Consider the following 21802-nt stretch of genomic DNA (forward strand, 5'->3'; position numbering starts at 1 on the left):
ACCTGCTGGGCCCCTTTATCCCATGGCCCTGACACCCCGGAAGCTGACTGTGACCACACACAGCAGGAGACACACACAATCCCCTCAACCAGCGAGTCACTGGTTGTCACTGGCAGTGACGAATTCTCCATGCTGCACAGACACACAAAAGCCAATGCCAAGAGACAAGAAAAGCCACAGTCAACAATGACGCTTCAGTTAACCAGAACTCCATGTGCTGCAATTCTCATTTCATTGAGGTTTTTGGTTATTTCATTTGGGGGTTTCAGGGTTTTGGGGTTTTTTTTTTAGATCTTTGTGCCCTCTCTGGAGGAAAAAGTGAAACAATACAAGAAAACAAACTGACATTAGAATTGTGGTCAAGAAGAGTTTCTGGGGAAAAGGGGGGGCAGCGCTTTCGCATCTGGGGTTTCAATGGCCGTGTTAGTAAAGACAGCAGCCCTGACTCTGCCCCAGGGCCAGTGACTCTGCCTCACCTGTGTCTATTAATTGATTGACCCGGTTCACAAAACTTTACCTGAAAGGGTCCCAATAACCTGTCTTATGCTGCTTATTTTCCTCTGCCTGGTAAGTGCACGATTTGTAAACAGTGTTGTGACTAAAGCCACCCAGAGGCCAACACAGCCACACTACCCAGGAAAGGGCTCTTTCTGCTGCAGTGGACAGAGCTCAAGCTATGTCGTCCAGCAGACACGTCTCATCACCTACTCTCCCAGTGACCTCTGCAAGCCAGGTTCCTCATCTGTAAAATGGGGATAATGGTTATAATATCCCCCGGTGGGTGGCCATGAAGATGAGTGGGACGGTGTACGTCAAAGTGTCCAGTGCACACCAGCACACAGTGGGAGCCACACAAATGCTGGGTTTCCTCCCTTCTCATCCCAAATCTCTCTCAGCACCTCTGGCAATCACTCCTGGGAGTTCTCCTTGCAGCCCTGCAGGCCTCAGGCCATCCCTCTGGTTCCCACAGGAATCTGTTTGGAGCCATCAGGCCCTGAGACCAGCCCTGCAGGTACCCTCCCGAGGTGAAAAGGGTGGGGCAGGCACCTGCCCTCCCTGAGCAACTCGGGCTCCCTCCAGCTCCTTAGCACTTCTGTCCAGGGCCAATAGTCAACCCATAAAGTCCTTCCCTCACCCCAAATGCCTGTCCTCTCTGATCAGCCTTTTACCCTGGCACAGTGCCAACTCTATCACATACCTGAGATACTTCATTTAATCCTTATAACAACCCAGTGACATAGGGACTGTTACTCTTCCCTACAGATAAAGGAAAGTGGGGCCCAGAAAAGTAACCTTCTCAAAGTCACACATCTAGGAAGTGGCGGAACCAGCATTTGAGCCCCACAGGGTCTGGCTCCAGAGCCAAGCACCGCAGGCATGCACCTCGGGGCCCTCTGCATCGTTGCACCCATGGCTGCAGCCAAGAGGAGCCCCCATAGCACTGCCTTGGGGGACCCACAGTGGGTAAACAGTTCCTATATATTCTTCCTAATTCTCACAGTGAGCCTGCACAGTAAGTATAATTTTCCCATTTTGCAGATGAGAAATACAGACGGAGGTCCAGAGACATCAAGTCAAACTGCTAAGTCACAGAGCTTATAAGAGGCCAAGCCAGATGCATCTGGCCCCACAGCCTGCAGCTTTTCCACTGCACTGGATCAGACTATCTGCTCCCAGAGGTTGGTGTCGGATACACAGAGGAAGCTGAAGCTGAACATGCCAGTTTGAGAGGTAAGGATACCCCATCTGTCCAAGAGCTGCCCCTGACCCACAGCTACAAACTGAATCCCAGCCCCAGGCTTTGCTGCTTCAGAGCCTTCCCGAAGCCCAGCCTAGTATCTACAGTAATGAGCTCTGTTATCTGGGACGGGAACACTCGCACTAAGACAGATTAGTGGGGCTGCCGTTATCTGGGCTTAGCTGTCTGTTGGTAGAGAACAGACCCCAAAAGGATTAAGACAGGGTGGGGACACTTTAATTTGGGGAGAGGGACATTGCATGTTCAAGGGGCTGTCAGGGTGACCGGAGTGGGGGAAGCCTGACAGATGGAGGTGGGAGAGCCCAGAGAAAGGGGTGACAAATATAAATTCTACATTTTCTTGGCCCAAAGCAGGCATGCTTAAGTGCTATGAGTTCCCTCACTTCCACTCACAGAGCTTGTAATGCTCTGATCCTGGCTGAAGAACTATATTCCGTCAATATCATTTATTTACGTATCATCATCACTTATTCATCTTCTTTGCCTTCTTCGAAGTACCAAACACAGTGTTGACCCTTTTCTACCCCTACAAGTCTCCCCTTCATGAATGCAGGGACCACTGAGTCACAGAGCACTCTACAAGCAGGCCCTAGCCCAACCTCTGGGACTGTCCCTTTTGTGTAACAAAGCACAGACTCCTTAGCTGGACACTCATGCCCTGGAAACTGAGACCCTGCCCTTGCCCAGTGAGGACTCTTGAATGGGAAAGAGCTGTTGTCCCCTGGGGGCTGCAGCAAGATAGCCACCTCTGGCCCTTTAAAGATACTGGATCCTTCTTGGCGGGGGTGACTGTGGCACTCAGAACTGGCCGAATGGACTCCAGTCTGCAAAGCTCCCTGGTTGAAGCAACAGGTCTTCTGCACCCTCTGAGGGAGCCTTGGTAGGTGCCCCCCTCAAATGCTGACTTCTGCCTCTGGTGTATCCACACCCATCAGACCTGGGAATTGGGTGATGACTACTCACACCTGCATCTTGTCTTATCTGTGACTGGGAATCCAATAAATATTTACTGTTGATTTCATGCCCAGAGATTGTAAGTGAGCAAGTAGGCTTTCAGGAAAGTGTGAACACGATTTAAAAAAAAATCTATAGCTGGGTCCTGCAGAATTATTTGGGGGCTGTAAGTATGGCATATCTTGGGCAAGAATACATTTGGGGATGAAAAGACATGAGGTCCTCCTTTATCACAGCCCCTTCAAGGGTAATGAGGAGGAGTGTTGTATCAGGTAATTACTACCACAAAACAAACAACTCCGAAACTTAATGGGGTCACTCACGTGTCTGGTTGTTGGCAGGCTGTTGGCCATGATGACAGAGGCAACTGGGCCACGTGGCTCTCATCACCAGAAGCTAGTCCAGGCTTCTTCAAATGGTGGCAGTCATGGGGTTCCAAAAATAGCAAGAGAGGACAAGTCCCACTGCACGAGTCTACTTGATTCACCGCAGGCAAAGCAAGTCATGTGACAAAGCCCAGTCTCTGCTTGGCAGGGCAGTCAGAGTCAGAGTGCTGGAGGGCGTGGATCCAAGGAGGGAATGATGTAAATAAATAAATCACCAGGCAGGCTGTCTTTTACTAATACATTCCTCTTACAACATCATCAAGAATATCTCTTTTTTACCTCATTATAATAGATGGTCAATAAATATTTTAACAGATGTGTTAGCAAATAAATACACAATGAAATAAAGAAAAGGAGAGGTGAGTGAAGGAGTGAGGGAGAGAGTGAGTGAATGTAGGTCTAAAACTCAAAGTGCCTAAAGAATATTGTGACCCTCAGGCCTGGAGGAAGATTCTGGAATTTTGAGAAGAAGCGTAAGAAAGACATACAACTCTTTAAGGTACAAAATCCCTAAAGAACACGGTGTTTGGAGAGAAAAGGTTTATGGGTACAGAGACAGGAAACTGAACTAAAATATCAAAAGCCCTTACTCCTCAGACTTTATTTCTTCCCTAACCATAACGTGATTAGTTTCTTCACTTTTTTATTTCAACATATATTTATTGAGCTGCTACTCTAAGCCAGGACTAGGCCCTGTACTCATCATGTTGCCAGTCAGAGGTTGTTCTAAATGCGTGCTTCCCAGGCCTGCTTTGAGGCACACTCCCTGCTGCTTCTCTGTCACAGTGTCACCATCTGCATGGGAGGGGAGAGGCATTGCCCAGCTCCCTCCCTAAACCTGGAGGGCTCCTCAGGCTGGGAGCTGCTGGGAGACTAGGCCCAGATCTGGGTTTCTGGACTGACAGGCTGGGAGCTCCTGGGCGATAAGACCTCTAAGCAACTTTGTGCCTAGAATGTTCTGGACAAGACTGGGAACCATGATAAGCACCTGAGTGATGTCATCCATCACAACCAAATGATCCTATGCCGAGCAGAAAGCAGATATCCAACTGATGATAGTCAACACAGGAAAGCCACTAAGAAAAAGAGAGAAGCAAGACAGGATCTTCTGGGCATCCCCAAGACAGGGCTCCTTGGCCATGCACAAACCGGCCCTCCCCAAGCTATTCAGCCATCATCCTATGACAAAGCCCAGCTTCCCAGTAAAGACAAACAACTCAATCACCTAAGCAGAGCTCCAGCCTCCAAGGAACAAATGGCAGAGGCACAAGCCCCGAGTTGGCCTTTTGGTCCCAGAAACAGAATGAAAACAGAGAAAAATATGGAGAAAGTTTTGACCCCCACTCCCTGCCAAGCTGTATGTGGTACCTACCCATCACCTCCCAGCATCTCAAAGTCGCCCTTTGTGCCAGCTGACTGATCAGGAAGAAGACAGGAACGCTCTCGACTCCCCTGTCCCCTCTCCAAATCTTTCTGGGTGCCCGCTCACCATATCTCATTCCTTCTTCCTATAGGCTTTTGTATCCTTTCTTACACCCCAACTCTGTGTCAACCCCATTCTTTCTCTTCAGCCTTTCTCCCCACTGGCTCCGTCCCTTCACCCACAAATATCCCAACACCTTTCCTAGTCCCCATTAGTCAGCATCATAAGATACCATTGGTAGCTCTTTGTGACACTCTCCCCCAAGCAGACCATCTTCCTAACCTCCCTACTCCTCCCCAGTTCCCAGCATGCAGGCTCAGACAGTGGCGTTTGTCTTTAATAGCTCGAAATAGGAAATGACCTTAACACTGTTGCATGAGGCTTCCTCCATCTTCCTTCCCATCCCCGATACCCACACAATTAGTGGCCAACTTCTATCTGTCACCCTTTCTAATAGCTGAGGATCATCCCTTTCTCTTCATTCCTATGAACATCACCTTCCTTGGATCTCACAAGGACTCTTGTCAGAGTCTTCTGGCCCTAGTTTCTCCACCTCCACCTACCACCACCGGTTTAAATTCATAGCCTATTTGGGACCAACCCTTTTACATTTCTATATTTAATCCTGTCACACTCTCTTAAGCCTGGAAAGATTAACCCCTGTCCTGTCAAATCCTACCCAACCTTCAAGAGTCTGCTCAGTGGGACCTTCTCTAGAAATCTTTCATTTCCTACCCTGCTCCCTCTTACCATCCCACTCCCATGGGCTGGAAGTCATCTCACTATCCTCTCAACTGCTATAGCTCTTTGTGCCTGTCCTAAGATGCTATCACTTTCTGCATTGTGTCCTAGGTGTTCATATATTTTCCTGTCCCCCTTCACACAAAGATTCCTTGAAAGATGTAACTAAGTCCTTTGTATTTTTATATCTCCTACAGAACTAAGATGATTCCATTGAATAGAGTTGTCGAATGAATGAATGAATGAATCCCCCAGCTTTCACAGAAGGCAGTCACAGAGCATCTGTAGCTCTTTGGGCAGGGTCTTTGGGATTCTTGCCCAAAAACAATTTGGTGACTGTAAAAGTATCAGTTGAATTGTTTACCAGAGCTATGTCTTTTGACAGCCGTCTACAACCACCTCTGTATAGAAGCAATGAAATTAAAATCCACTGTACTGAACTAAATTCCTTGAGCAGCCCTATCTTTACCCCACTCCCCACCTCTCCGCCCCACTCCCACATATGGAAGATGGAAAGCTGCAGCTTCTCGGTTGTTCCTATCAGAACTGTAAACAGCCACCCCACCACCCTGGCTACCCCACCCCCAACCCCAGCTCAGCCACTGAGCTCATGTCTTCTAGCCTAATTCATTTTCTAGATAGATGGAGCAAATATCTAGCAAATATTATTTATGACTTTGTGATAAATAAGCCTTTTACAGAAGTTATTCAAGGAGTTCTGGGGAATTTCAAGAATAACTTTCAGCAAGTTTCAAAGGTCGGGTCAGCCTAGGATATTGAGCCCATAGTATTTGCTGTACTGTTCATCTGTTTTGAATTACTGGTCTTACCCAGCTTCAGTCGACTCTCAATGGACTGGCTGTGCTTTAGCTCTCTGGCTGTATTTTATTTCAGTAGTGGGCAAGGGACTTTAATAATTATTATTTGTGCTAGACTGACAGTGGGGAGAGAGAAAATGGATATTAATGAAATTCAAGTTATAGCAGATGTGCTGGGAAGGATGGGTTATACCTGACCAGCCACCACTGCTCATGTACCCCCACAACCATGCACACACATCAGTGGTATCCCCCTCCGTGCAGAGGAGAGAAGGCACCATGCTGAACCTGGCAGCAAAGAGGTGGGGTCATAAGGGCAGGGCTTTCCCAGACAGCCAGGAAGCAATGGGCTAGCCCGGACCCTTTACTAACATACAAATGCACGTCTGATACTCTTGCAGAAGCTGCAAACATAGCTTCTTGGAAGCAGAGACTGTCTCACTCAACTTCGAATCCACGGAACCTAACAATTTGCTAGCACATAGTAGGCACTCAATAAATATTTATTAGATTGGGTTGGATTGGATTGGATTGGATTGGATTGGATTGGATTGGATTGGATTGGATTGGATTGGATTGGATTGGATTGGATTGGATTGGACTGGGTAAGATCAAATGGAATTGAATCCAATCAAACTGGGCTCTCATTTCCCCTCCACTCTAACTGTAGCTTCCTTTCACAAAGCCTTTTGGGTTTTGTTTATTTGTTTTTGTTGGTGGTGGTTTTTTGTTTCAGGGGGATTTTTTTCTGGTTAGCTTATTTATCATGGTTGTTTGGGTTTGATTTTGATTTACCCTGAGAATGAATTTGTCTGAGGCAGAAGTTTAAAGTAGAATATAATGGTTTTACCAGATCTACACATTTCTCCCTAGAAAATTTGGCAAAATTCATTTCCCATTCCTGAGACCTGAGACTATCAGCCTATTATTCTATAAATGGTGTAGAATAAAGAAGTAAAGAGTACTGTCTCGTCTTACACCCTTTAGAATAGTAAAATTTGTGTCGCCCTATTAGAATTTGAAGATGGCTTTTTTTCTGAGCCTGCTCTACTAATTTGAAACTCTTTATTTGGCATATTTCACTGGGCACACATGGGTCCTTAAAAAAGTAATTGGTGAAGTGAACTGACTGCAGAAAGCTGGATTTGTTCACCTCTTTGGCTGTTTGTTTTTAACTTCAGAAGGTAGAAAAACATCTCCCCCTGTGAGAAATCAATCAAGGGCTCCCTTTGTCTTAAGACTGAGGCACATTCTGCTAGATCCCCTTCTTATAAACATCTGTCCCTCTCACTTACATACTAAATATGGCCTGAAGAAATGCTACCTCAGTTATTTTTTTAAATCAAATTATATTTAAATGCACTAGTGGACATTTAAAGAAACACCTCCTGCAATATGAACAACTCTCTAATTTACCTACTAGCAAATATAAATGTTGTCATATTGGGCTTTCTCAAGGAATATTCATCCCTTCTTTGTTCTTTCAGAAAAGACAATTCTCAGCGGGTATGCAGTCTCCTTCCTGAAACATAGAAACTAGGGCTGAGGCCCCAGGAAGGCATGTGCCTATTAGCCAGAGTTGCATGTGGGTACAAATGGGAACCCAGCTCCAAAAGGGAGGGTTAGCAAAAGAGAAAGAGCTGAGATCATCCAAAAGAGGTCATTAAATTATGAGGAAGTGTCTATTTTAGAGGATGCAACAGGATGGAGCAGCAGGGAAAAGAAAACAGAAAATAACAAATCCATTGGGCAAGAGAGATTGAAAACCCACGATGAGGGCCTTTGATATCGTTAGCTCGTATTTGCTCCTGCATCCAGTTCTGTGTTGGGCCAGGTACACTAAAAAGCCCAGGGACAGAGCTGACAGGGTCACCAGCTTGTTAACCTGATGACCTTGGATTTCTGCAAGCCACTCCAGCTTCTGGATGCAAACCCTCACTTAAAACTCTCTGGCCATTAAGACATCCTCAGTCTCTACTTACCCCAGGTTGAAAACTCCATAAATTATCCTCTCTTCCCTTCAAGTCCGTTAATACTCAATTCCACAGGTAATGTGTGTGTGTGTGGGGGGGGGGGGTAGGGCTTCCTTCCTGGGTGAACCCTTCAGGTCTATTTCATGAGGAAGAGCATCCTTTTATTGAGAAGGAGAGAAAAATGAAGACTTCCCCTTATACTTCAAAGCATTTAGGGGCAAAACCTCATTGTGGATTCTGGTTAACTTGTTACTTGACAAACCACTCTAAAACTTCATGGTTTAAAACAACAATGTGTTATCATCTCCCATGCATCTGTTCGCTGGATCAGCTGGGCAGTTCTCTTTTAGGATCCCTCATGGGATTGTAATCAGATAGAAGGGGGCCAGGGGTAGAGTCACCTAAAAGCCTGGCTAGACTGGACATCCCAGACGGTTCACTCATATTGCTGAGAGTTGATAGTGACTGTAACCTGGAGGTCGTGTGGTTGTTGACCAGAGCATCTTCATGTGGCTTCTCACAGTATAGTGGCCGGGTCCCAGGATGAAGTGTCCCAAGAAGCCAGCATTCCAAGACACCCAGGCAGAAGCTGCAAAGGTGCTCATGACCTAGCCTAAGTCCCTGAACATCACTTCCAGCACACCCTATTGATCAGGCAAGGTATTAAGGTAAGCCTAGATTTAAGCGGGGGGGGGGGGGGGGGGGGGGCATGGGACGGGACATGACACGACTCTATTCCACCTCTTGATGGGGTGAGAAGTACGCAGAGAGGGAGGGAGGGACTTGATGGCAGCCAGGTTTATAAACCCTACCACGGTGGTACCATAGTCTTCTCTTACTCTAGGATTCTAAAACCATTTCACTAATTTCTGACACTGTGCTGTCTCTATCCCCTTCCCCTCAAACTCATGATTCCTCAGTTAATGCCTTCTATTAGGAACACATCTTTTGCAAGTCAGTGAAAGGGGTTTGACAGCTTCTTTGTAAAGCCACTCCTAAATTCAGCACGGTAGGTTTTGATTCAGAGAATGGCTACCTTAAAACCACTAGGAAGCTCTTTTTTTTTTTTTTTTTAAGTTATTTGGGTTTTTAAAAACAATTAGAGAAAGTCCATTGGTCTCAATTGTGTCACACCTATTACAGAAAATTTCAGGTGTCCGCACCACACTTTGCTTGGGCTTTTTGTTTAGAAACCAAACAACAATCCAACTTCTGAGGTTCTTTGGACTTATATTTCAGAGTAGAAAGTCAAAAGAAGGAAAAAAAGACTCTGGAAAAAGTGAAAATTCAACTGAAAATAATGATTTTTGAGAGGTGGTGTAATTCTAAAACCTTTCCATTTGAAAGGAAAGGAAAGCTTCCAAGGCATCGAAGGTCTGCAGAGAATAAGTGAGGTTTATACTGAAGCTCCCCACACCCCGGCCTCACTACTGTCTTCCTCTCCCGCAAGCAGGCTGCAGGCTGCAGGCTGAAGGAAGGCTGCCAGAGCAGAAATACTGAGCTGTTCACTTTCTTCTGAAAGAGTAAGCAGCAGGCTTGCCCTGGCCAGGGTGGCTCAGCTGGTTGGAGCATCATCCTGAGCACCAAAAGGTCTCAGGTTCCAGTCCCCACCAGGGCACATACCCAGGTTGCAGGTTCGATCCCAGGTTGGAGTACATACCTGAGGTAACCAGTTGATGTTTCTCCCTCTCTCCTCTCCCTTTCTCTCTCTCTAAAACAAAATCAATAAAAATGAGGATTAAAATCATTAAAAATGGGGATTAAAAAAAAAAGTAAGTAGGAGGCTCTTTACCCAGCCCATGCGATCTGCTCTGAGATTCTGCTGAAATTTCTAGGGGCATCTCTATTCTGAGGGTCTCTCGCCACCCCCAAGAATGACTGCCCTGGGGCCGCATCCACACATGAGGCTAAATATTGTTTGTGTGAAGCCGCTTCCAGTTCCCTGTAGGCTTATGTGGCAGTAAGAGGAGCTAGGAAAGCAGAGGCAGACATTGTTATTTGTACTTTGCCCTCATATATACTTTTTTGTTATCTCTCAGGTGGTGGCATGGTTTGGGCAAAAGAGCACTGGGTTGGGGGGCCAGTGGGCACAACTTGAGGTCTATGCTATTTCTCCGCTAACAAGTTGTGTGGTACTCTCTCAAGCCTCAGCTGGAAAGTGAGATGGTTCTACTACCAAATAATCCTTAGGTCTCTTCTGTCCCCACATTTTCCCTCAGGAAAACTAGGGTGAGGAAGAATTGATGACACAGAAAATCTCATGTAACTAGGCTGCACACAGAAGCAGTTCTGCTTCCCTTGTCCCACCAGGATGCCCCCGCAGCCCCGCAACCATCATTTGAAATGACTTATTTGTCCAAGACCCCTTTTAGGCCATTGTGGGCAGCTGATAAGAAGAGTTTGCAAACTTGAGACCATAGATAAAATCCATAAGCTCTTTTCCTAAAAGGCAAGGAACTGGGTCTGGGGGTTGGGGTTGGGGTGAGAGTAAGGCCTGTTCTCTGAGCTCTGGAGGTCTCTATATTCTTTAGCTCTTAATCATTAGATCGGAAAAGGGGGGAGGGGTGGGGAATGAAGGCAGAGGGGGAGGTAAAGGGGAAGGAAAAAAACTCAACACCAACAAAAAAAAGACAGAGCCTCACACTCAGGTCCTCTGGGACCAAGAACTCCATTCAGAGTTTTCAGAAAATAGGGTCAGGCATGTCTTGTGACCTGAGACCCCAGAGCTCCTCTGTTCCCCATAATTATCTAATGCAGCACTCTCCCTGCCAAATACAATGAAACAATTTGTCAGTTCAATTATCTGTCAGTCAACACTGAGGCCTTTTCAACAGGCCAGCACATGTGTTTGGAGAGCTTGTCAGTGAGGGCTGTCTAGCCAGACCCATAACCATGGAAAATGGAACCTTTGTTAATTCTGGTTCTTAGAAAAGTAAATCCATTCAATTTCTCTTCTCTCACTCTCTCTTCTTTTCTAAATGCCTTCAGTTTGGAATTTGCACAAGGAGCTGAATTGGTCCTGCTCTGAACCTTAAATGACTGGCCAAAGGATTTGCATGAGGAAGCAGAAATTAATTATTCCTCTCGGGGCTTTTTCCCCCTGGTTTTCTGTAATTCTGTGTTTAGAAGTGAGATTACACCCTGCATTAGCAGCAGGATGGGGGTGGTGCAAGGGGGGAGCTACACAGGGGGATGGGGCAGGGAGGTGTTTGCATTTTGTTAGGGCTTCCCAACCAGCGGGCTTCCCTGCCTGCTTCTCCTTTCCCTTCCTGGGCTCTGGTGCAGACAGAGAGGAAACTCCTTGGGGAAAGATCCCTCCGGGGTTCTTCAGATTCTCCACTTGAAGAAGGAAATCCCTAAACTTGTGAAGGAAGCTGGGCCTCCTTCACTGTAAGAGGACCTGGAGGTGGAAATCAGTCTGTGGCTGAATCACAGAGGCCTACATGAAGAAATCTGTACATTCTCTGATTTCCCAGAATAGTCTAACTTGAAATACTCCATCCCAGGGTCAGGCTGTGTGTGAAGCTCCGTTTTGGGCTGGGAATATAAGGTTGCTATAAGACAGTGAGCCAGCAATGAAGACCAAGGACCTTTCACGGTTCTCCAAGGCGCACACGCGTGCGCACGTGCACACACACACACACACACACACACAGCAGCTAACATGCTTTGAAGGTGGGAGCTGGGGGTGGGCACGCACGAGTTCATTCATGGTAGTGCTAGGTTGGCACTTCTACCTGGACCGTTTTTGTAGTGATTTTTTCACATACATTGTCCTATAACAAATAAAATTATAATGTGCTTTAAAATTCATAAATTATAAGTAGTAAAGGTACTAGTGAACTTACCCAAAGTTTATCGTTGAGTAAATGTTGGTGGGAGAACTTTAAGAACTGCCTTTTCTTGCTTAATGTAAATGTAATTGAAGAAAAAAAGAAAAGAGAAAAAAAAGTCACATACATTGAAGTTTGTCCCACTTTAGACACAAATTTTCCCCCAACCTGAGAATCTGTCTTCTCCCCACCCAGCCCCATGGGTTGTGTTCCTATAACAAGCCTGAGGCTGAAATCTTTTACTTTCCCTCCTTCCAGGCCTAGAGCCCAAGAACACACACTGGTGTTTTCCAGGCATTGGGATTCTGTCCCCAGGACATCTAAGAAAATAGATCCCTGTGGCTTTTCAAGCCAAAGTGCATGGTCTCCCCAGGTGCATTAGAGGCCTTGTCTGACCAACAGCACCCCGCCTTTGCTCCCTTTGCTCTCTTCACCCCCCTTCGCACATCCCTCCTCTCCTCCGGCTCCTTCCTTCTTTTCTCTTTCCCGCCCAGTTCCTTGCCTACCTCTTCCCTGTTAGTTCTTTCTCTGTATTGTTTTCTCCTCTTATCATGATGTTCTGCTTCTTTTTCTCTTTTTCCTCTTTGAACCCTAAGACTTTCATAGCCGCCCCCCCTGGCACTGGGTTGTGCACAGAGAGAAATCATCCGTTTTTCTCCCCCCCCCCCCCCCCATTTTATAGGTAAGAAAATATAAGCCCAAGTAGGGAGGTCTTAAATTCGGTCAGGAACTCAGAGGTGAGGCTGCCAAATAAATAAATCAATCTCACTTTCAGCTAGACCTGATCCCAGCCTGGTCCCCTAACGGGGATCCCTCCCCTACCCAACCACCGGGACACACACAGTGCACTTTTCTCCATTTGACTGAGGCGGCAGATTCCTCTAAGGACGGTCCTGGCAGCCAACCTGCTGAGCCCTTTTTCTCCTAAGCCATGAGTAGAGCTTCTCTTAGGCTCCGGAGGAAGAGTCCGTCATGGCAGACATGACGACAGGGGAAGAAACAGCCTTTCTAAAGGAATATTCTGCACATATGCTGGGCCCTACACAATGACTTTGAAAAGCCATACACTCATCCCAAATGTACAAGCATTTAACAAAATTATTTTGAAGTGATTTCATGGGAAAATAAAATTATAGATATATAATTATTATATATAGTATATATATATGGCGCAAAAACATCATATGCACTATTTTCTAGTAACCCCATGTTTTCAATAAGGCCCAGCTTCATTCTTTACTTCTCTCAGACTTATTCTCATTGACTTAGAGAGCCTTCCAAAAATCAGTCCTACCTTTAGTATAGAAAAATTAGCAACCGTTAGGGCAATAAGAAAAACTCCTTCCCAATCCTGAAAGCAATTCCCAAAGCAGAGTATTTCTAGAGGAGCCAAAGTCTAGGCAGGATCAGGAGAACTTAACAAGCATCTCCCGTGAACATCCTGTGTATGATGCTACAGCACTGAGGCAAATGCCGACCGCAAGGCCAGGCCGGAGGAAGGGAGGGAGGGGAGGGGGCGAGTCGCCACCGCCAGCGCGCAAATGCGGGGCTAAGGGAGGGCGGAGTGGTCAGTCTGTTTTCTCTCAATGCCGGGCAGGCAGGCCAGGGCTCTCACCTCCCCCACCTTTCCCCAGCCTCCCTGCTGACCTACTCCCCCTTCCCCCAAAGCCCCCTTCACGTTATTGACACCAGTGTTTAACCTTTCACCTCTGGCAACCTCCACTGTTTGCTCCTTGGGAAACACGGTGACACGGCTGCCCTCTCTCCTGGTCACTCCCCAGAGAAAAGGGGGCAGAAAGAGCCCAGAGCTGAATGAGCCGCCACAGGCAGGGGCTGTGTCTAATCCCATCTCCGGCCCTGCGCAGTTGAGAAGCATTTCCCAAGGAGGGGAGCCCTTGCAAGTGTGGCCGATTCTCTGTCTCTCAGGAATATAGTTTTTCCAGCAGACTTCCTGATTCTCTCATCCTGCCTTTAGATCGTCCCAACTTTTCTTTCTCACTGCCAACTTCCCTCTAAACCTAGGAAACCAAAAATATATATTTGGAGGGAATGACAACTGCCTACTATGGTGAATTCAGAGACTAGAGTCCATCTGTGGAGAAAATGTTTCCATCCAGAAGGAAAAGGAAAGGAGCACCCAGAAAAAATAAGGTCAAGCTTTGAATACATGCACTGCTGTCCCTCTGGTCACTGCAGCATCCCAGAGATGCGGGGGCCTTGGGGGTCTCCCGCCTGAATGCCTGAATGTCAGAGGCATGCCTTTGGGCAGTGGAGGCTTCTGAGTCTTTCCTGATACTCTATACCCCTTTCAGCTTTCTCTGGCTATGATCACAAAATGTCCAAAAATGGCAATGTGTACCATTCTCCTGGATGACTCCACAGTGTGCATATTTTATATACAATTTAATCAGAAACCCAGAGATGATTTGCTGGAAGCAGCCCAAAGGCCAATTTGCCACCCTTCTGGGAAACCGTGAATAAAGCTTTCTGGGTTGTGAAGCAAAACTACCCAAGGAGCAACAACACAAAGATTTAAAACTCACACAACTTCACTGAACTCACTGAGTGTAAACCGCTTGCAACCATTTTACCTCTAAGTCAGTAGGCGTCACATGCATTAACTGAATCTAATAACCTGCTTGTTATTATTAAAATTCTAACTCAACAAAAGTGATAGGCGAGCACATAATATAATGGCCGTTTGGGGGGAGGTTGCCAGCAGCCTGGGAACAAGGAGGAAAGGGCGGTAAAGGCCAGAAGTCACCAAGCTGGGTCTGCTTCCAAGTGCTGGAGTGATAAAGTGGTTATTAATGATAACGATAATAATTAATTTGTAACATGAAAATAAAATAGTGGGCTCTCTTACTCTCAGGTCTGATGTATCAAATGAATGTGTGCAAAGCATTCCACAGATTTACAGATGAGCTGTTTGTACAGACCTTAAGCATAGATTTTAAGAACAAAACAAATGAAAGGTTGTATCGTTTCAGTCTTCAGCGCATAGAAGTAATCATGAATTTGTATATGCTTGAATACACACACACACGCTTACTTATAATAAATACATATGTGCAATGTAGCATGCATATATATACATAGACACATATATCACACATACATAACCACACAAGTCAGAACAAACATTTACTCGGACTCTTGTCCAGCTCTTTTGTAGGTGGGCTCATTGGACTGACCTGTCAAAATGTAGAATAAATATTTGCAGTAGATCTTAATTCATCTCCCTGAACATGGTGAGAGTCCAATCCGAATGGTTTCACGATATTATCGGTATAATCACTTTACATCTCTGTAGACTTTAACTTTGGGGAATCTTTAAATTTATAAAGAGAGAGGGAAGGAAACAAGTATTTCTCATTCTGCCATCCATGTGGCAGTCCAGCCTTTCTTCAGTGAAATGGAAAGCAGCCATAAGGACGACCGAAGAGTGTCATATGAAACTTGAGGTAGCGTCTAAGGATTCTGCCATGGAGAAAATTCGAGCTTTTCCCCACAGATGGCCATCTCAGCAAGTGGCGGGGGCACAATTCCCGTAAGTAGGAAGTGACGGCTTTAGGAGGCCAAGAAAACTAACAGGTGTTTCGACTGCACTTGAAACAGCGAGGGAGCAGGAAGCTGGAAGTTCTGATTTGGGGTGGTTCTGAAGAACAATGGGGCCATTGGAAAGTACTTGTTGGGGCCACTGGGCTGTGAAAGCCCGCTGATAGACATGCAAATGTGAGGGGGCCTGAATAGACTCGGCAAAGCCGGGTTTCCACGGGCTGGGCGGGGAGAGCTTTGGGGAAACAGGCGGAAGCATATGCCCTGAGCCAAAAATAACGTTTGCGTTGTAAGGACTTTTAGGTAGAGCTGAAATGAGCCATTGAACGCTTTTTTTAAAGTGCCATTGGATTCTGAAAAGGCAGCAATAATGCAAATTTGAAGTTTGCCTTAGTTAATTGGGTAGAGGATTCACCAATTAATCATAGAGAGGCAGAAAACGATTACTTGGTCTCACTGATGAAATGCTTTAAAAAAAAATACTATACTCAAACATCTGAATCTGACAACCTGAAAAAAAGAGTAGCAAGGTCTTTTAACCTCTAAAATTCACCTGAGCTGAGATAAACAGCTGAGAGCAGTAGGTTAAGGTTGCATTAACACTCAGCCACGGGTGAGAGAGCCCTCTGGTTCCTGAACCTTGTCTTGGCCTAATCTCTGAGAGGGAAGCCCCAGGGGTCAGCAAAGAGCATGGCTAGTGCCCCATACCCTTCCCAGGCTCAGCCCTGAGCAACACCGCCAGGAAGGAGTGTGCTGAAGTTCCCATCACCGTCTGGAGGGATAGCCGCTAACCTGAAGTCCAAGGAAGGACCCAGGAGGAGGAAAACCTTCCTTCTCAACGCAGATTCCGAGTGTCTGGTATTAAACTGATTATCCAGAATTTTGGCTTGCTGCCCAGCAAAATGAAAATTTACAAACTGCAAATGTCCTTTTTATTATTAATAACATTTTTATTGATTCAGAAAATACACCTGGTGTATTTCTTGTTGACATCTGTTGAAACTGTTTTAGTGTTGTGTATAGGTTCCTGTCCCAAATGAAGGTGTAAAAAGAATTTTCAATAGAAATAATAACGTGTGGATGAGGGAAGCAGAATGTGCTGGATCTGTGTAAAATGAACTGCTCAATTTCTCAACATTTTCTCCATGAGGCTCCCATGCAGTGAAATCATTCTTTCTAAAAGGAACAAATCATTTGAAACGTTTCAATAAATATTTTGACTAAAAATCTATTTCACACACAGAGATAATGGTCTATATTTTTGCAAAGCACATCTGACAACCCTACCCTAGACTTGGCTTTATAAAATAAGGGCCTCCTGAACAAAAGGCTGGAAAACCTCATGGCCTTCCTCCTGATTCACTAACATCCAGGAAACAGAACAGTCATTCCTCTAACTTCCAAGCGTGGTCTGCTTTGTTTGGTTGGATCTTGTTCCCCTTCACCCTGACCTTCTTCCCAAACTTTCTATATCCATTCAGAAAGATATCAAGGGCTGGAAGGCAACAGTCTGGGAACCTAGGAGGTGCTCTGTTGCATCTTAGGAGGTGTAGTCCTCGTAAGTAATTTGTTGTGGACAAGGGGCAAGACAGTAGGTGCCTAGCTGGAAGGGCTTGCAGGTGAGAAGTTCCTAAAAGAAGTGAGGCAATGAGAAGGAAAAACAATAGCTGTTGCCCACAGGCCGAGAGAGAAGAGAACACATTAAAAGTAGACCCAAAGAGGGTATGGGGTGAATGCTAGAAGCAAATCTCAAAGTCCTTTGGCAAGCTCTGAGTCAACACAGCTATTATTCATAGAGATTCCAGAGTAAAAAAAACAAAATAAACCAAATGAGGTCTATGAAAAAATACAGCAGAATGACAGGAAACTCATCTCAAAAATTCAGGGACACCCAGCCGGGCGTGGCTCAGCTGTTGAGTGTCGACCTAGGATCCAGGCGATTGGGATTCGATTCCCGGTCGGGGCACATGCCCGGGTTGCGGGCTCGATCCCCAGTGGGGGGTGTGCAGGAGGCAGCCAATCAATGCCTCTCTCATCATTGACGTTTCTATCTCTCTCTCTCCCTCTCCTTTCCTCTCTCTGAAATCAATAAATATTTTTATTTTTTTTTAAATTCAGGGACAGAACATACTTCCTAAAATTATTTAATGACAGATTCAGGAAACTGATTCATAAAACATTTTGGTATTCTCAAAAGAATGTGCAAACAGAGGCAGGCCGTCTTGAGAATAAAACAGAAAAAGATGAAGGGATAACAAGATGAGGTGAAAATAAATATGATTGAGATAAGAACTGTAAATAAACTCAAAGTATATCATCAATTAAACCAGAGTATAGAGGAGAAGCCTAAGAGAAAGGATTTACGAGAAAAATTATGTCTAGACCAGAACCCACTGCAGAGTTAAGCCCTCAAATATTTGTAATACAAATAAATAATCAAGTGCCTTCTCATGAAAAATGAGAACTGGAACTGAAGCAACAGCTTTATATGTGTGTAAAATATATATAACTAAAATATATTAAAAAGACCAAAAAAAAAAAAAAAAAAAAAGATGTGAGAATTCATGTTGAAGGAATAAATTACATTTTAGGCAAAAATCAATAAGCAATGCCCCACATCTAAAATGTAGTTTAGGATATTTAAATTATCAGATGCAGATAAAACTTCTCTAAGATTCAGGAATAATATATTTTTTTAAAAAGATTACCTTCAAAGGAATAAACACTAGACTGCTTTAAAATTCTATGCTGCAGTACTAAATGTCAGGCAAAAAGTCTACACAGTTTCGATAAAAAGAGGTTGTGGCCCAAGAATTACTCCCAGGAAAATTATCTCCCATTATGAAGGAAAGATATGCTTATATGAGCAAAAAATATGACTACATACAATTTTCTTAAAGAGTCGTAAAATCTCACTGAACTAAATGAGAGCTTAAGAATGGAGGAGTTGTGGTATAAAATGACAGTGAGCTATTACACCAGACGAACACAGGGTTAGGCATGAAGAGCTGTTGCAAGTCTGGTTAAATAACTAATTGCAAATGTTACAAGTTACTTCTAAAACAGAAGATACATAATTAAAAAATAACAATTTAGAAACAATAATCTGATGGTTTCACAGGTGAATTCTTTCAAATTTTCAATGAACAGATAATTCCCATGCTATTTAAACCTTCTCAGAGCAGATGGAAGAAATGGAAAACTTCCCAGTTAATTTTACAAAGTCTGCATAACTGTCAAATCAAACCTAAGAAAGCCAAAAAGGAAACCTAAATGCTAATCTCACTTGTTATTTTAATCTAAAAATCAAACTAAAATATTAACAATAGAATCCAACAGCGTATTAAAAGAATAATATTCTGTGACCAAATAAAGTTTATTCCAGAAATGAAGGATAATTCAATCTTGTCAAATCAATATACATTAATATAATAAGTCAAAACTTGAGGGAAACTAAAAGATATTTGAAATAACTTTACAGTTACTTCTGATTTCTTTTAACTACAATAAACTGGAAATAAAAGCTACTCCCTTAGCCTAATCAATATATTTGTTTTGGATCAGATTCCACTATCATACTTGATGAGACATTAGATAAATCTTCTTTAGAGTTAGAGACAAGATATGGATATTAGCTGTCACCACTGTTAACTAACATGAAAGTTCTAACCCATGCAATAAAATAAGAAAATTATATAAATAATATCTAAACAGCGGGAGATAAAATAAATTATCTGCAAATAATTTTCCCTATCACCTACAAGATCAACTAAAAAAATAAGCAGAATTATTAGCAAGGAAGGTGTGTGATTACAAGTAGGCATATAAAAACTGATGTTTCCTATACACCAGGAAGGAAAGGATAGAAATGAATGGAAAAGAGAATATAGATGCAATAAAACAATAAATAAAATACCTAAGACCCTTCTTAAACAAAGCGGTTGATTTCTAGATAAGATGGTTCTACCAGTTCATGCTTTGATATACCCCCCCTTCAATAATAGATAAAATGTAAAATAGAATACTAGAAAGCTCTAGCTCATTCAAAAATAAAATGAGCAATATCATAGATCGAAACTGAAGAGAAATACTAAAGAGTAAAACCGAAGCTATGGGCCTGCTGGGCTTTCATCCAGAAGCAAGTGACGACTCCAGAATTCAGCTCCTTAAAGATAAAGGTACTAAAAGTGCTCCGGCCAGGACAGGACAGGACAGGACGAGCCAGGCTCACTGCTTGAAGGCAAGAGACAACAGAGTAGTATCTGAAAAAGCCTCAGGGAAAATGATTGTCAACACTGGATTATAACCAGCTAAACTATTATTCAAGAGTGAGGGCAGGACATCTGTAACACTTGCAACAATAAAAATAAATTAAAAAAAAAAAAAGAATCACCATAAAAAAAAAAAATTTAAATAAAGAGTAAGGGCAAAATAGAACGTTTCAGACCTACCCCAAAATTTTAAATTATGTTTAACAGTCCCACAACAAAAGAACTACAAATAATCTGATTCAACAAAAAGAAAAGCAAATGCAGAGGCAAGACATGGAATTTTACAGCTTGACAGATTTTAGAGGGAAGGAGGTGGGGGGGAAGGAAAGAGATTAACCAAAGAACAATATACATATACACATAGCTCAAGGACACAGACGATAGTGTGGTAAAGGCCTGGGGTGGGTAGAGGGGGGAAGGGGGGGAAAACAGGGGACATCTGTAGTAATGTCAACAATAAAAAATAATCTTAAAAGAAAAGAAACAATAGGGAGCACTAAAATGGATAGATTTATCGGTAAAATTAATATTAGCTATATAATATATAGCTATACTATATAATATATACAATTTTAACTATATAAACTTTCTATAATTAGTAATTACAGGTAATTTTTATGTTTGAAATAAGATAAAAATGAAAACTCTAGACCTGAGCTGTCCAATATGGTAGCCACTAGCTAAATGTGACCATTGGGCACTTGAGATGTAGCTAATTTGAGTTGGGATGTGATGGAGTGTAAAATGCACACTGGATTTCAAAAACTTAGTGTGGAAAAAAAAATGTAAAATATCCCATTAATAATCTTTATATTGACTACAAGTTGAAGTAAAAATATTTTAGATATGAGTTAAAGAAGATATATTATTAAAATTATTTTCACTAGCCCAGCCAGGCGTGGCTCAATGGTTGAGCGTCAACCTAGGATCCAGGCAATTGGGGTTCGGTTCCCGGTCAGGGCACATGCCCGGGTTGCGGGCTCGATCAATGACTCTCTCATCATTGATGTTTCTGTCTCTCTCTCCCTCTCCTTTCCTCTCTCTGAAATCAATAAAGATATATTTAAAAATAAATAAATAAAATTATTTTCACTATTAGTTGTTAAATTGGTTACCACAAAATTTAAAATGTGGCACTCAGTAACACTGGTCTAGATTACAAATCAGATGATGGAATGGCAAGACTGGAGAGAGAGGATTATTCTAATGAGTTGTCATCATTAGATAAGTTTTTTGTTAAGAGGGTAAAGTGAATAACTATAGATTTTGTTATAAACAAAATTTATACTTAGTATAAATGTTTCAAAAGAATAGAAATATCACCTCAGTGCTTCCAAACCATCTGAAAAAAAAAAAAATAAATAAGGGGGATTTAGAAAATTTTATCAGTACATCAAAGGAAGGAAATGTAAGGTGCAAAAAAAATGAGAAAAAGAAATAATAAGATGGCAGAAATAAGTCCCAATTTTCAGTAATTATAAAATTTGCGATCTAAACTACTAAATTTGACTTTCTTTGAAGCACATGTACAATAAAGCATCATCTGCACACTGTATTGTACGCCCGTTGGCCCAAGCAAAGTCTCTTTCTGTCCCATTTCCCACCTCCACCTAGTCCCCACTTCCTTTCCCTCTGGCTATCCAGGAGAACATAATTTTTTAATTACACACGAACAAAAATTGAGCATACAAAATTTTAACGTACCTTAGATTTCAAAGAAAGTTTCAAGTGATTTCAAAAAATCAATATGACACAAACCATGTTCTCTGATCTTGGTTCAATTAAACTAGAGAACAACAATAAGATAGTTTTGAAGAAACGTATGTTTGTTCACTGTACAATGAACTCCTAAGTATGAACTCATGGAATCAAGACAAAAATCAAGACAGAAATATTAGAACTGAATAGTAAATGTTCAGTTAAATATTAGAACTGAATAACAGTAATAGTGGTACATATGAAAACTAGTCGAATGCAGTTATATCGAAATTACAACTGTAAAGTCACTCAGCAAAAAATATTTAAAAGATAAAAAGATAATTAGATACTCAACTCACTAAGCAAGACAGGACACCACATCATATAT

General features: G+C 43.2%; 1 long non-coding RNA gene across 1 annotated transcript; it reads right to left on the reverse strand.

Annotated features, from left to right (window-relative positions):
- Positions 1-3193: 3193 nt before the first annotated feature.
- Positions 3194-21473, reverse strand: LOC107523947 (uncharacterized). The gene is made up of 3 exons (XR_001601914.2): positions 21421-21473; positions 11903-11956; positions 3194-3266 (listed from the first exon to the last, which is right to left on the reverse strand). It is a non-coding gene; the product is annotated as an uncharacterized LOC107523947 (long non-coding RNA).
- Between the last annotated feature and the right edge of the window lie 329 nt (positions 21474-21802).

The sequence above is a fragment of the Miniopterus natalensis genome, chromosome 2 (genome assembly GCF_054644295.1).
Source record: "Miniopterus natalensis isolate mMinNat1 chromosome 2, mMinNat1.hap1, whole genome shotgun sequence".
Taxonomy (NCBI): Eukaryota; Metazoa; Chordata; class Mammalia; order Chiroptera; family Miniopteridae; genus Miniopterus; species Miniopterus natalensis.